The sequence below is a fragment of the Ornithorhynchus anatinus genome, chromosome X1 (assembly GCF_004115215.2).
Source record: "Ornithorhynchus anatinus isolate Pmale09 chromosome X1, mOrnAna1.pri.v4, whole genome shotgun sequence".
Taxonomy (NCBI): domain Eukaryota; kingdom Metazoa; phylum Chordata; class Mammalia; order Monotremata; family Ornithorhynchidae; genus Ornithorhynchus; species Ornithorhynchus anatinus.
In genome coordinates, this window is record NC_041749.1 from 104404001 (window position 1) to 104421122 (window position 17122).

A 17122-nucleotide genomic window follows, 5' to 3' on the forward strand; every position below is an offset into this window, starting at 1 on the left:
CTGCTTCTCATAGGCTGCTTCTCCTACCTCTCTACGGTAGGAAAATTGTTTCAGAACCACTTGCCTCATTCCACCCCACTTCAAGAATTCACTACAGTGCAAATCTGGGTGTCATTCATTCATTCATACAGCCGTATTTATTAAGCGCCTACTGAGTGCAGAGCACTGTACTAAGCATTTGGGAGAGTACAGCACCGTGAGAACAATGCCATGGGCTTCACCTTTAAAACCTTTTGGGCAGGAAGTGACTGCCCCTTCCGCACCCCATCTTCAAGCTGGAAAGAAGTTGAGGGAGCCAAGATGGCAGTTGCACCCATTAATAATAATGATGGTATTTATTAAGCGCTTACTATGTGCAGAGCACTGTTCTAAGCACTGGGGTAGAGACAGGGTAATCAGTTTGTCCCATGTGGGGCTCACATTTTTAAATCCCCATTTTTACAGATGAGGTAACTGAGGCACCGAGAAGTGAAGTGACTTGCCCAAGGTCACCCATTACCCACCATTGACAGGAAGTGGCCCTGCCCAGCCCAGCTCTCGTCCCCAGCCCCACCCCTCCCCGGCGAGTTGCCTGCCTGCCTGCTACTGCCATCGGCCAGAAGCGGTGGCACCAAAATAGGTCAGCCCAGCCCAGACGGTCCCCAAATCCATCAATTGATGGTATTTACTGAGCGCTTACTGGGTGTGGAGCACTGTACTGTGAGCTCGGGAGAGTAGAGTGCAATAAAGTTGGTAGACACTTTCCCTGCCCACCACGAGTTTACGGCCTGGAGCAAGGGGCATGTTCAACTCCTGGCGGGCAGCGGGGCAGGGGGCAAGAGCTGCTGTGTGGCCACGGGCACCACAGGCCCCAGTCTTGGGCCCCGGGGGGCCCGAAGAAGAGGAAGACTCACCTTCACCGCACCTACGTGCAGTAGTTGGGTTGAATGGTCAGGGTGAGGAGCAGTGGAGGAGCCCATATAATAATAATAATAATGTTGGTATTTGTTAAGCGTTTACTATGTGCAGAGCACGGTTCTAAGTGCTGGGGTAGATACAGGGTAATCAGGTTGTCCCTCGTGAGGCCCATAGTCTTAATCTTTTACAGATGAGGGAACTGAGGCCCAGAGAAGTTAAGTGACTTGCCCACAGTCACACAGCTGACAAGTGGCAGAGCCAGGATTCGAACCCATGAGCTCTGACTCCCAAACCCGTGCTCTTCCCACTGAGCCACGCTAGGTGACCATGGCGTAACAGTCATTCCAGCCAGCGTCCCCTCACGGGGCCACCTAGCCAGGGAGGGGGGCCTCCAGCAGTGGCAGGGACTGTTCAGTCCCTTTCTCTTCCACAGCGAGAAAGAGGAACCAGTTAATTCCAAGCAGGTGCCTCCCTTCCCCCCTCTACTGACAGGCAAACCTGTTTTTATTTTAAATCTACGGGTGTATTTATTCTAACGCCTGTTTACCCTCTAGACTGTAAGCCCCCAGTGGCCAGGAAACGTGTCTACCAACTCAGTCGTATCGGACTCTCCCCCAAGCGCTTAGTACACAGTTGGTGCTCAATAAATACCACCGGTCGATTGATTGAATTATTCCCTGAAACCGGCTTCGTAGTTTTGCCTGTGTCCCTCCTTGTCTTCCTTCTCCGCCCTCCTCCCACCAAGCCACCACCTCTTCTCTCTCCAATTCGAATTAAGACCTAACACCTTTCAGCAAGTAAGAGTAATAATAATAATAACAACTGTATTAAGGGCTTACTCTGTGCTAGGCACGGTCCTAAGCGCTGGGGTAGATACAAGGTAATCGAGTCAGACACAGTCTCTGTCCCACATAGGGCTGACGGTCTCGATCCCCATTTTACAGGTGAGGTAAATGAGGCACAGAGAAGTTAAGTGACTTGCTCGAGGTCACACAGCAGACAGGTGGCGGAGCCCTTCTGACTCCCAGGCCCGTGCTCTATCCACTAGGTCGAACCTTTTTAATGTGTAAGCCCGGTGCTTTGCGATAGTGCCCACACCCACCCCCCCACCCATCCACCCACCCTGGTGCCTTCCCAAATGCAAAGAGAGGGAGTGAGAACAAGAATAGCTTGTTTTTCTCTCCCTCTGTTTGTTATTTCATAATTCACCTTCCCAGCAAAGTAAACTCCTTAATCCATAGTAACTATTGAGCTCTGTGCCGTGTAGGAGAGAACACAGTGGCCTAGTGGAAAGCGCAGGCCTGGGAGTCAGGGGACCTAGGTTCTAATTCGGATCCTGCCGCCTCACCTTGGTCAGTCTCTTAACTTCTCTGTGCCTCGGTTTCCTCATCTGTAAAGCGGCAATGAAATACTTGTTCTCCCTCCCACTAGTCTGAGCCCCATATGGGACAGGGATTGTGTTGGACCATGATTATCTTGTATCTAACCCAGTGATTGGTAGATAGTAAGCTCTTAACAAATTTCCCAATCTACTATTATTATCACTGTTATTACTATTATTATTGCTACTATTGTAAGTGCATGGGAGAGTACAGTGGCATTAATAGACATGGTAAATTAATAAAAGTTAATTTAATTTAATGTATGCTTGCTTTTTATGATTGGCTCTTTGCCCACCAACTGTTCAAAAATGGTCTCTTGGGGTCTTCTGCACAAAAAAGATTGCAGACCCCTGCTCTAATCAATCGATCCATTAATCAATCAGTGGTATTTACTGAGCTCTTACTATAATAATAATAATAATGATAATGGTATTTGTTAACCACTTACTATGTGCCAGGCACTGTACTAAGCGCTGGGGTGGATACAAGCCAGTCCGGTTGGACACAGTCCCTGTCCCATGTGGGGCTCACAGTCTCAATCCCCATTTTACAGATGAGGTAACGGAGACACAGAGAAGTTAAGTGACTTGCCCAAGGTCACGCAGCAGACAAATGGCGGAGGCAGGATTAGAAACCATGACCTTCTGACTCCCAGGCCCAGCTCTGTCAACTTCACCACGCAGCTTCTTGTGCAGGACACTGTACTAAGCACTTGGGAGAGTAGAATACAACAGAACCAGTGGACATGTTCACTGCCCATAGTGAATTTACATTGTTCTTAACTCCTATACATGCTGAAATCAATCAATCAATCATATTTATTGAGCACTTACTGTGTGCGGAGCACTGTACTAAGCATTTGAGAGAGTACAATACAACAGAGTTGGTAGATACACTCCCTGCCTGCAACAAGCTCACAAAACACCTAAATTTCTAAGCTTCTAGAATGCAGGGTCAAGCCTTGCTTGGCCCCACACCCAAGGCAGTGTCATTCACCTAAAGGCACTTAATAAATCATATTTAATGATGCTGATAATGACAAAATTCAGAAATCTAATCCAGCTGTACAAACCACTAGCACTATAACCAATTCCTCCGTGAGGGTTCTGGGTCCGGAAATAACAGAACCGTGGCCCCTTCGTCCTTCCTGACCGGGGACTCTATCGTCATTCATTCCTTCGTATTTATTAAGCGATTACTGTGTGTAGAGCGCTTGGGAGAGTACAACACAACAATAAACAGTCACATTTCATGCCCACAACAAGCCCACGATCTGGCGGGGGAAGAGAGACATCAATATGGATAAATAAAATTACAAATAAATACATAAGGGCTGTGTGGCTGGGAAAGGGGGGGGAAGAGCAAAGGGAGCAAGTCAGGGTGAGGCAGAAGGGAGATGAGGAAAAGTGGGGCTTAGTCTGGGAAAGGCCTCTTGAAGGAGATGTGCCTTCAATAAAGCTTTGATGGGGGTGGAGAGTAATTGTCTGTCTGAAGGATTTGAGGAGGGCAGGCGTTCCAGGCCAGAGGCAGGATGTGGGCCAGGGGTCAGCGATGAGACGGGCAAGATCTGGGCCCAGCGAGAAGGTTAGCACCAGAGGAGCGAAGTATGTGGGCTGGGTTGTAGAAGAAGAGAAGCGAGGTGAGATAGGCAGGGGCAAGGCGATGGAATTTTTGTTTGATAGAGAGGTGGATGGGCAACCACGGGAGATTTCTGAGAAGGGGGGGTGACATGTCCTGAACGTTTTTATATGAAAGATGATCCGGGTAGCAGAGTGAAGTATGAACTGGAGTGGGGAGAGACGGGAGGCTGGGAAGTCAGCAAGGAGGACGATGCGGTATTCTAGGTGGGATAGGATGAGTGACTCAGAGACTGATTAATCATTCTTGTCCTAAGGATGAGTCTTAACACGTTGAATACATTTGGGAATTGCCAAACAAGATTTTGTTCCACACAGGAATGTGAGTCATAAGCCTACTTCAATGCTCCTGAGATTCCAAGGTGAAAGGTAGGGGGATAGACAAAATATTCAAAACCACAGAGTCACAGGTTCAGGGTTTGTGAAAGAATCACAGAAACAGAAGTCAGGGCAAGGCCCCCCAGGTTCCTGAGACTTATATGGGTCCAAAAGGTTGGAGATGAGCCTTTTTTCCCCCCCGGAGGAAACTCCACTTTGTCAGCTTTCCTTCAACCCTACCCAACTTCGCCCAGTGAGAAGCAGCGTGGCCAAGTGGAAAGAGCTCAGGCCTGGGAGTCAGGGGCCCTGGGTTCCAAACCCAGCTCTGCCACTTACCTGCTGGGAGGCCTAGGGCAAGACATTTAACTTCTCTACAAAATGGGGATTCAATACCTGTTATCCCTCATTCTTAGCCTGTGAGCCCCATGTGGGACCTGATTAGCTATCTATCCCAGTGCTCACTACAGTGCTTGGTACCTAGGAAGCGCTTCATGAATACTACAGTTAATAATTATTATTACTTCTAGTCCCTCCCCTCCCAACCCATACAACTGCTTCCCTCGCTCCCAACACATTTTTCCAACCTCTTCGATAAATATCTGTAATTTATTTCTTTAAATTAATGTCTGTCTCCCCCCGCCCCCAGACGGTAAGCTCCTTGTGGGCAGGGAATGTATCTGTTTATCATTTATTGTTATAGCATACTCTTTCGAGCGCTTAGTACAGTGCTCTGCACTCAGTAAGTGCTCAATAAATACGATTGGATGAATGAACCAATCCTTTAAGTAATGCCAGCTACATGCCCTTAAGCAATCATCCTATAGTGTACTCTCCCAAGTGCTCATTACAGTGCTCGGCACACAGTAAGCGCTCAATAAATATGACTCACACACACACACCCAAAACAGGAGAATAACTTTGCTCTATTAATCTTCCACTGAGCTCCCTGGAGGCACCTCAGAGAAAACCCCCCTCTCAGGTCACCCTGAGCACCCAGCAATCAATCAATCAGTCAAATTTATTGAGTGCTTACAGTGTGCAGAGCACTATACTAAGCACTTGGGAGAGTACAATTTAACAATATAACAGACACATTCCCTGCCCTCAGAGAGTTTATGGTTTAGAGGACCCGGGGGGGATGGCCAGGATATTCAAGAGTCTTCTGGGCCTGCCAGGGGCTGGGCGTGAGCTCGTTGCGGGCAGGGAATCTCACTGTTTATTGTTGTACTATATTTTCCCAAGTGCTTAGTACAGTGCTCTGCACACGCTAAGTGCTCAATAAATACAACTGAATGAATGAAAGAATGAATTGCAAGCTGGGAGACTGTCCTTATAGGAAGGGCAGCAAGAATCAGAGCATCGACCCTGCTCTTGAAGTATTCATTCATTCAGTAGTATTTATTGAGCGCTTACTATGTGCAGAGCACTGTACTAAGCGCTTGGAATGTACATTTTGGCAACAGATAGAGACAATCTCTGCCCAGTGAAGTAGGCATGAGCCCATGCATATGCTGGTATTTGTTAAGCAGCGTGGCTCAGTGGAAAGAGCACGGGCTTGAGAATCAGAGGTCATGGGTTCGAATCCCGGCTCTGCCACCTGTCAGCTGTGTGACTGTGGGCAAGTCACTTAACTTCTCTGTGCCTCAGCTACCTCATCTGTAAAATGGGGATTAATACTGTGAGCCTCACGTGGGACAACCTGATTACCCCGTATCTACCCCAGCGCTTAGAACAGTGCTCTGCACATAGTAAGGGCTTAAGAAATACCAACATTATTATTAAGCACTTACTATGTGTTAGGCACTGTACTAAGCGCTGGGGTGGATACAAGCAAATTGGGTTGGACACAGTTCCCTGTCCTACGTGGGGCTCATGGTCTCAATGCTCATTTTTCAGATGAGGAAACTGAGGTCCAGAGAAGTGAAGCGACTTGCCCAAGGTCACAGAGCAGACAAGAGGCAGAGCCGGGATTAGAAGCCATGACCTTCTGCCTCCCAGGCCCGTGCCCTATCCACCATGCCATGTTGGTTTGACGGGGAGGGGCAGAGCAATCCTGCAGAGCTTATCTCTGAAACCCTAAGAGAATCCAGCTAGACATTCGCTTTGACTTGTCTTATTTGTGATGCGGCTGATCTCTCTCCAAACCCAAGTATGTTTAGGCTTCCCCTGGCACTGAGCCTTTAATCGCTGGTTGTTCTCAAGAGCAAACACGATTGCATGGTAAATTCTCCTTTCCGCAATTAGGTCGATTGGCAAATCCTCCACCCATCCGTGTTTGCTTTTGAGAGCAACTATATCATCTGGCTGTAGGTAGTAACTCTATTTTTAATCATAACTATTGTTCTCTATCATTTTTTGTAGCTACAAAGGTGTGTCTTTGAGATGACATAGAGCATCTCTCATGTAGAACAAATCACCAATATTAGCATTTTCAAACTTATGCTTCACTGAAACGCTATAAGAGGCGGTATTTCGTTTTCTGCTTCGGTTATTTTGTCTCAAGCATAACTATAATGGATAGTGATTTTCCTGGAAATGTCCCCTATTCTGTCAGCGCTATTTGAGAGCTGCAACATGGTAGTCTATTTGCTCATTAAACTTCCGAATCCACCGCCACTTGTTTGCTGTGTGACCTTGGGCAAGTCACTTCACTTCTCTGGGCCTCAGTCACTTCATCTGTAAAATGGGGATTGAGACTGGGAGCCCCAGGTGGGACAGAGACTGTGTCCAACCCGATTTGCTTGTATTCATCCCAGTGCTTAGAACAGTGCCTGGCACATGGTAAGTGCTTAACGAATGCCACAGTAATTATTATTAGACAAACTGGAAACTGAGTCGAAGCCCTTTTTGTAATCAATACAGTCAAATGGATCAAAGGGACTCATGATCTAGAACCACAAAAAAACAGAAGCAGGACCTCAGCCAGTTCTTTCTTCACTTCTCTTTTCTTTGTGTCTCAAAAGCCTATCTCCATCTTCTGATTCATTATCAGTAGTGGCCTTTTCATCTGCTTTTCTGTTGATTCTTCGTATCTGAAGGAAGTAATTTCAAGGTCATTAAATGAATTTCTTGCCGTGACAGTCAACCTCCATTCTGCTGTGTTGTAAGTCTACCTGTTAATATAGGATTTGGGGCTATAAAGTACCAGCACATTGCTATTCTATAGGATGTCATCTGTTTCCAGTAGTTTCCCCTAGACTGTAAGTTGTTGTGGGCGGAGAACATGCTTACCAACTCTGTTGTACTCTCCCAAGCGCTTAGTACAATGCTCTGCACACAAAGAAGCAGCGGGCCTGGGAGTCAGAAGGATGTGGGTTCTCATCCCACCTCTGCCATTTACTGGCTGGGTGACCATGGGCAAGTCACTTAATATCTCAGTGTCTCAGTTTCCTCAACTGTACAATAGGGATATCTCTTCTCCCTCCTATTTAGACTGTGAGCCCCATGTGTGACAGCAACTGTGTCTGACCTAATTAACTTGTACCTATCCCAGCGCTTAGAACAGTGTTTGACATAGAGTAAGTGCTTGACAAATACTGTAGAAACTTTTTGAAGTGCTCAGTAAGTACTATTGATCGACTAAAATAATCTGTTATAGTCTTACTCGTTTCTATCAGTTTAATTTGCTCTGTCTATAGTCTTGTTCTGGTGATTGTCTGATTTTATTCTACAAGAGCAATTACAACCGCTTCTGATTCTTGTGGTCTCTGACTATGGGGAAAGCAAAAATGCTTTTCCTTTCCACAGCCATTTCAAACTCCACGATGAGCTGGCAACACATTCATAGGTTACTAGAATCCTGTTAGCTTGTGCTGTTTCCCACCTCACATATTTAAGGCCATAAAGTTGGATTCTGTTGTTATGACTACTTTCTTTTTCTCCTCATCTCTTTTCCTCTTCAAGGACTCCTTCCCTGAACTTTTTACAGCTTCATAATCTTTGCTTTAAAGTCTGTTTTCAGTTAGTGCTAAAATTTTATCTTATCTCAAGTTGTGAGGCAGCATGGCCTAGTGGAAAGAGCATGGACCTGAGAGTCAGAGGACCTGGGTTCTGTATTTCAGTTGGTGCCAAAATTTAATCTTACCTCAAGTCTTGCAGCAGCTTGGCGTAGTGGAGAGAGCATGGGTTTGGGAGTCAGAAGGTCAAGGGTTCTCATCCCGGCTCTGCCACTTGTCTGCTGTGTGACCTTGGGCAAGTCACTTCACTTCTCTGTGCACTTAGAACCTTGCCTGGCACATAAGTGCTTAACAGATAACATAATTATTATTATTATTTAGCCCATAACTTTGGTGTTATCCTCGACTCACCTCTCTCATTCAATCCACAAATTCAATCTCTCACTAAATCCTGTTGGTTCAACCTTCACAACATCGCTAAAATCCCCCCTTTCCTCTCCATCCAAACTGCTACCACTTTGATCCCAGGACTTATCCTATCCCACCTTGATTACTGCATCGGCCTCCTTGCTGGCCTCTCTGTCTCCTGTATCTCCCTAATAAAAAAAATAATTATGGCATTTGTTAAGTGCTTCCTATGTGCGAGGCACCATACTATGAACTGGGGTGGATACAAGCAAACCGGGTTGGACGCTGTCCATGTCACACATGGGGCTCACAGTCTTAATCCCCATTTTACAGATGACGTAACTGAGGCACAGGGAAGTTAAGTGACTTGTCCAAGACCTCACAGCAGACAAATAGCAGAGCCGGGATTAGAACCCACGACCTTCTGACTCCCAGACCCGTGCGCTATCCACTACACCATGCTGGCAGTCCACATTTCACTCTGTTCCCTGCACCGTTTTTCTAAAATACCGTTCAGTCCACATCTCCCCACACCTCGAGAACCTCCAGTGGGTTCCTATCCACCTCTGCATTAAACTGGAACTCCTTACCATCAGCTTTAAAGCACTCAATTAAATCGGCCCCTCTTATCCTACCTCGCCAATTTCCCACTACAACCCAGCCCACATACTTCACTCCCCTGACACCAACCTACTCACTGTACCTCCATCTTGTCTATCTCACTGTCGACCCCTCGCCCAAATCCTGCCCCTGGCCTGGAACTCCCTCCCTCTTCATATCCTACAGACCACTACTCTCCTCTCCTTCAAAGCCTTATTAAAAACACATCTCTTCCAAAAGGCTTTCCCTGACAAAGCCCTACTTCCCCTACTCCCTCTCCCTGCTATGCATCTCCCTCGCTCTTGGATTTGTACCCTTTATTCACCCCACCCTCAGGCCCTTAGCACCTATGTCCATATCTAGAATTCATTTTAAGGTCCATCTCCCCCTCTAGTTTGTGAGCTCCTTGGGGGCAGGGAATATGCTTACCAACTCTGTTATATTGTACTCTCTCAAGCACTTAGTACAGTGCTCTGCACACAGTAAGCACTCAATAAATAGAATCGACTGATTGGGAAAGATGGGAGAATTAAAGAGGGGGAAGGGACTGGAGAGGAGCACTGGAGATTTTAAGTGGACCGTGCCTGATGGTTTCAATTTTTTCAGTTAAGTATGTGGCTAGGTCATTCGGGGCAACGGATGGGGGTGGGGGGAAGATAGGGAGTTAAACATCTGGAACAGCTGGTGCACGCAATGGGCATGGGAATCAAGAAGGATGGAGAAGAGAGCGTAATTAAAGCCGGTGAGGATGAGTTGGAGGTGGATGAGGTCAGCCTGGGGTCTGGATTTCCACCGGTAGCGCTATGCAACCCGATCAAAGGACCAAGAGGAAGTAGACTGTGGAGGTGATCCAGGGCTTGGGGGGTTCATGGTAATAATAATAATAATGTTGGTATTTGTTAAGCGCTTACTATGTGCCGAGCACTGTTCTAAGCACTGGGGTAGATACAAGGCAATCAGCTTGTCCCACATAGGGCTCACAGATTTCATCCCTATTTTACAGATGAGGGAACTGAGGCACAGAGAAGTTAAGTGACTTGCCCAAGGTCACACAGCTGACAAGTGGCGGAGTCGGGATTAGAACACATGACCTCTGACTCCCAAGCCCGTGCTCTGTATGAGATTGTCGGAGGGCAGGTGAGTGAAGGAGTTGAGTTCAGTGGAGAGGGTGGTACTGAGGGAGTCGATTTGTGCACTGAGAGAGTAGATTGTGTATGGGGGCGGCAAATAGGGCACGGTGACTAAAACATTGGAGTGGGTCAAAAAATCTGAGGTCTCTTGGAGGGAACAGGCCAGATTTGTGGGGAGTGACTGTACAGGAGACAAGGCAGGTGAGGAGGGATTTTGGAGTTGGTGAGGGTAGAGACTGTTCAGTGACTAGGGATGATGAGATCAAGTGTGTGTCCAAGTCGGTAAGTATGTGAGGTGAGGTGGGGTGGGGCAGGAGGTCGTTGGAGTTGAGGAGTGATAGAAAGTAGGCAGTGGAAGGGTTGTCGGCAACATTCACATGGATATTGACGTCTCCAAGGATCAATGTAGGAGGGAGAGCCGGTATTTAATCCCCATTTTACTGATGAGCAAGCTGAGGCCCAGAGAAGTTAAGTGACTTGCCCATGGTCACACAGACAAAAGGCAGAGCTGGGATTAGATCCCAGGTCCTCTGGGAGTGTTCTTCCTACTAGTGGCAGGGGAGAAAGTTTCAGTGGGACACAGGAGGAGAATGAAGGACAGAGGGCCACCCAAATGACTTTCCAAGTTGAAGTTGGGAAACCAAAAACAAGGTGGGCAGAGGAAATGTTTAAAAGTCATGGTTAAAAAAAAAAAAAAGCCTCAGACAGTACTGTAACCCAGCTAAAAATGGGGATTCGATTGCCAAGGATAGACCAGCCTGGCCTAATGCTAGCAAGAAAAGATCAGCTCTTTGAGCAAAAGCTTTGTAAGGAATGAGAGACAAGGTAACAAGAGAAATCAGCTCCAGGCACTGCAAATATCAAACATAACCCAACAAGGGACAACATTTTTGTGGGCACAGTGTGGTCAGGATTGTGGTCGTGCATTGGCCTTTTCAACCACTTAGACGCTCCCAGGTGAATTTCACCATCAGTGGTGTCCTCTTTGAACATCTACACATCCATATTCCTTGAACTCTATACGGATTTTTTTCTTATGGCCCTTGTTAAGTGCTTACTAAGTGCTAGGCACCATACTAAGGGCTGGGGGGGGGATACAAGATAGGTTAAACAGAGTCCCTTGTCCGAAATGGGGCTCGCAATCTAAGTAGGAGGGAGAGCAGGTGTTGAGTCCCCCATTTTACAGATGAGGAAACTGCCTCTTACTCTTTCACTTAAGTGCTAACTCCTTTACATTAACATTAAAAAAAATTACAGCTAGGAGAAAGGAAAAGCATTTCCCCTGCTAGACTGTAAGCTTCTTGAGGGCAGGATTGGGTCTGTTAAGTTAATAATAATAATAATAATAATGTTGGTATTTGTTAAGCGCTTACTATGTGCCGAGCACTGTTCTAAGCGCTGGGGTAGACATAGGGGAATCAGGTTGTCCCACGTGGGGCTCACAGTCTTAATCCCCATTTTACAGATGAGGGAACTGAGGCACAGAGAAGTTAAGTGACTTGCCCACAGTCACACAGCTGACAAGTGGCAGAGCTGGGATTCGAACTCATGAGCCCTGACTCCAAAGCCCGTGCTCTTTCCACTGAGCCACGCTGCTTCTTCAGCGTGGATTGCACTCTCCCAGACACTTAGCTCAGTGTGCTGCCCACAATAGGTGGTCAGTATATACTATTAATTGATTGATTTTCCAGCGGTTCCATGAACTCAGAGCACTTTACTTCCATCCAGACTGCTGCTTGGAGTCCTGTTCTTCTCATGATCCACCTGGCCCCCAAAGCAGATTCAGGACAGATTCAGGGGAGTGTGGTGGAGTTTCCGAAGGGGCAGCACATAGGGCACTGGAAACCATAATCGGCCCCCGGGCCCAGGGAGAAACAGCAACACCTGTGGCCGACAGAATGGCCTGGCAGGCCAAACTTTCATCCATTCATTCATTCAATCATATTTATCGAGCGCTTACTGTACTAAGCACTTGAGAGAGCACGCTATAACAATAAACAGACACATCCCCTGCCCACAACGAACTCCAGCCTAGGGGTCAGGTGGTTAGGGTCCAAAATGTATTTTGAGGATGATGTACCAATGATGAGAACAAGATCTATCAGTCCATCATATCTATTGAGTGCTTACTGTGTGCAGAGCATTGTACTAAGCGCTTGGGGGAGTACAGTATACCAGACTTGGTAGATACATTCCCTGCCCACAATCAGCTTTCAGTCTAGAGCAGGGATAGACAATATAAATAAATACTTGATAGATCTGTATGTACATAAGTGCGGTGGGGCTGACGGAGGGGTGAATAAAGGGTGCAAATCTGAGTAGTTGGAGAGAAAATGGGAGCTTAGTTGGAGAAGGCCCCTTGGAGGAGATGTGATTTTTAATAAGCCTTTGAAGGTGGGGAGAGTGAACATCTGTTTGATATGAAGGGGGAGGCAGTTCCAGGCCAGAGGCAGGACTTGGGCGAGGGGTTGGCGGTGAGATAGATGAGATCGTGGAACAGTAAGTACGCTGGCATTAGAGGAGCGAAGTGGAGGGGCTGGGTGATAGTAGGGAATCAACAAGGTAGCCCTGATCTCTCTCCCTCTCTCCAGTCTCACATCTCCTCCTGCCTTCAAAACATCTCTACTAGGATGTCCTCCCCTCACCTCAAACTTAACATGTCCAAGACAGAACTCTATCTTCCCACCCAACCCTTGTCCTCCCCAACTTTCCCATCACTGTAGATGGCACCACCATCCTTCCTGTCTCACAGACCCACAACCTTGTCATTATCCTTGACTCCTGTCTGTCGTTCAACCCACATATTCAATCTGTCACCAAATCCTGTGAGTCACAACATTCACAACATTTAGGGGGCTAAAATCCACTCTTTCCTCTCCATCCAAACTGCTACCACATTAATACAATCACTCATCCTATCCCGCCTGGATTACTATATCAGCCTCCTTGCTGACCCCCCAGCCTCCTGTCTCTCCCCACTCCAGTCCATACTTCACTCTGTTGCCCACGTTCACTGTGTTGAAAAAACATTCAGGACATGTCAGCGTCCTCCTCAGAAATCTTCAGTGGTGGCCCATCCACCTCCGCATCGAACAAAAACTCCTCTCCAATGGCTTTATGGCACTCCACCACCTTGCCCCCTCCTACCTCACCTCGCTTCTCCCCTTCTATGACCCAGCCCACATTTTGCTCCTCTAGTGCTAACCTTCTCACTGAGCCTCAATCTCTCCTGTCTCACCGCCAACCCCTGGCTCGCGTCCTGCCTCTGGCCTGGAACGCCCTCCCTCCCTCCTCAAATCTGACAATTACTCTCCCCCCCCTTCAAAGCCTTACTGAAGGCACATCTCCTCCAAAAGGCCTTCCCAGACAGCCCCACTTTTCCTCATCTCCTACTCCCCTCTGCATTGCCCTGACTTGCTCCCTTCGCTCTTTTTTTTTTTTAGTTGGTATTTATTAAGCACTTACTATGTGCAGAGCACTGTTCTAAGCGCTGGGTTAGATACAGGGTAAACAGGTTGTCCCACGTGAGGCTCATAGTTAATCCCCATTTTACAGATGAGGTAAGTGAGGCACAGAGAAGTTAAGTGACTTGCCCACAGTCACACAGCTGACAAGTGGCAGAGCCGGGATTCGATCCCATGACCTCTGACTCCCAAGTCCGGGCTCTTTCCACTGAGCCATGCTGCCTCTCCCAGCCCCACAGCACTTAGGTACAAAGCTGTAATTTTGCTTATTTAATACTGATGTCTGTCTCCCCCTGGCCAGACTGTGGGCTCGTTGTGGGCAAGGAATGTGACTGTTAATTGTTGTATTGTACTCTCCCAAGCGTTTAGTACAGTGTTCTGCACACAGTAAGCACTCAATAAATACGATTGAATGAATGAATGAAAGATAGGAAGGGGCAAGGTGATTGAGTGCTTTGAAGCCGATGATAAGGAGTTTCTGTTTGATGCAGAAGTGGGTGGGTAGAGCTGGAGTGGAGTGGAGCTGAGGCATTAAAAGAGGAAAGAAGAGCTGCCTAGCCTGGTTTCAAGCAGCTTCCCGGCAGCCCAGTACCATTTCTTTTTCTTCTAGTACTTCATGTGGCCACTCAGCTATGCTCATGCTGTTCTCCCGATGCTGGGACCCACTGGTTGTGAAGATGCTGAGGATGCTGACATTACCAGTTTGTGGACAGTTTTTATCCTGCCAATATTATTCTTATTCATTCAGGGCACTGTACTAAGCGCTTGGAATGGACGATTTGGCAACAGATAATAATGGTTTCTGTTAAAGGTTTACTATGTGCTAGGCACTGTACTAAGTCCTGGGGTAGTAGAAGATAATTGGGTTGGACACAATCTCTGACCCACATGGGGCTCACCATCTTAATCCCCATTTTCCAGATGAGGTAACTAAGGTAACTGAGGCACAGAGCAGGCAAGTAGTGGATTTGGGATTCGAACCCAGGTCCTCTGACTCCCAGTCCTGGGCTCTTTGCACTGGGCCACGCTGCTGCAAGTATCTATTCTTGGTCTGGGAGAGCTCAATGAGCTAAATAAATACGTTGTTCATTTTAAATGCTTTTCTAGAGGGGAAAGGATAAACACTTAATTTCTCCAAAATCAAATTTCCTCCTATTGCCTTACAGTCTATCTAGCAAATCAGTCCTGACCTGTGATTCATTTCCTGCAGCTCCAAATTAGGCGCGGTGCTAATGTTTGAAAACAATGACCATTTTTAGTGATTCAGTCAGTGAACCAGAAATAAATACTGTGATTTCAGTCATTTTGTTTCTCAAGCTGCAAATTAGTGTTTTATGACACAAAGAAACCCCTCCTCAATGCATCTTTCCCCAGCAACCTGACAGTGATTTTCCCTTAGAGATGAGCTGAGAAAAAAAAAATCTTAATTGAATATGAAGAACTTTCCCAACTTTAGCTCTTACTCACTCTCTCTCCTCCTTCAAAGCCTTATTAAAAGCATATCTCCTCCATGAGGCCTTCCCCAACTCAGTCCTCATTTCCTCTTCTCCCACTCCCTTCTGCGTCACCCTTGCACTTAGATTTGCACCCTTTATTTACCCCTCCCTCAGCCTCAGAGCACTTATCTATATATTTGTAATTTTTATCAGTAACAATAATAATAATAATGGTATTTATTAAGCGCTTGCTATGTGCCAAGCACTGTTCTAAGCACTGGGGCAGATACAAGGTAATCAGGTTGTCCCATGTGGGGCTCACAGGCTTAATCCCCATTTTACAGATGAGGTAACTGAGGCACAGAGAAGTTGAGTGACTTGCCCAAAATCACACAGCTGATAAGTGGCGGGGCCGGGGTTAGAACCCATGACCTCCGACTTCCAAGCCCAGGCTCTTTCCACTAAGTTATAGCAATGTCTGCCTCTCTCTCTAGATCGTAAGCTCCTTGTGGGCAGAGGACATGTTTACAGGGAACGTGTTTACCAACTCTGTCATATTGTGCTCTCCCAAGCGCTTAGTAGTGTTCTGCACACATTAAGTGTTCAATAGGTACAATTGTTTGAAGTAGGATGTGAAATATAAAAGAGGGAAAAAAAATATGGTTGCTTTGAGCTTTACTTTACAGTAGCCAGGAATATCAGAGGGTCGTAGCTGTTTTCCTTCCTAATCAGAGATGACACCACTGATGTTTCCTTACAGGGCTGTGGGTGGGTGGGTGACAGAAAAAGGAAAGAGTGTACCAAGAGCCATGGGACTCGTTGTCAGGAGAACTGGGGTCTAATCCTGGCTCTGCCACTGGCTTGTTGTGTGACCTTGAACAAGTCACTTAACCTTTCTGTCATCACCAGCATCATCATCGTCATTATCATCAATGAACTGCCTCAAAATTGATTAACTTGTATCTACCTCACTGCTTAGAACAGAGCCTGGCACACAGTAAGCGCTTAGCAAATACCATTAAAAAAAATCATCATTATCATCAACGGTGTGTATTGAGCACTTACTAATGTTGTATTGTCACCTCCTGAGTGCTCAGCACAGGCTCTGCACTCAGTAGGTGCTCAGTACTTACCCCTGATTGATTGATTGATTGCAAGGCACTGTATTGAACACTTGAGTCATTACAGTGTAAACAGAACAAACAGTTACTGCCCTCTGGGAGTGTGCAGTGTGATGCAAAAAGGAGAAAGAACAGAGATATAACAAGAAATAACCTTAATGTATCGGGATGAACTAGCCGAATAAATAATTCACCATGCAAATACAAATATACATAGGTATGTAAGGGCTGAGGACAGGAAGGAGACTGTGGGTCCCATGTGGGACAGGGACTGTGTCCAGCTTGATTATATCGTATCTACCCGAGTTGCTCAGTACAGTGCCTGGCACATAGCGCTTAATAAATACCATTTGAAAAACAAATGAAGTAGACAAGTGCTAAGGGTTAGGGTTAGGGTTGATGAGATTGTTTGAGTTCATCAGGGAAGGTTTCCTGAAGGAGGTGGGAATTTTAAGAGGACTTCCTGTCTTCCTATTTTCTAGCTTCTCAGGGCCAATATGCTTCTCCCTCCCCAGGGCCCGCTGCCCTCACGTAAAAGAGATGCTGAGACGAGAAGGCTGGGCAGATAGGGCGTGGGGGGGCCGATAGACCGACCCCAGGCAAGGGGGAAAGAAGTGGCAGCAGCAGGAGGCCCCGGCCGCCCCTTCCACATACCAGAGCGGCGTGACTTGCTGTACACGTCACAGTAATATACCTACGGGGATCAAAAAGCGTCATCCAGGGTGACTTCGAAACATCTCTCCCCTCAGTCTTTTACTCAACGGTTAGTCTAATGTGATTTTGCCCATAAAACGATGTTTTTTCCAGAGCGCACCTCACCCATTATGGAACAC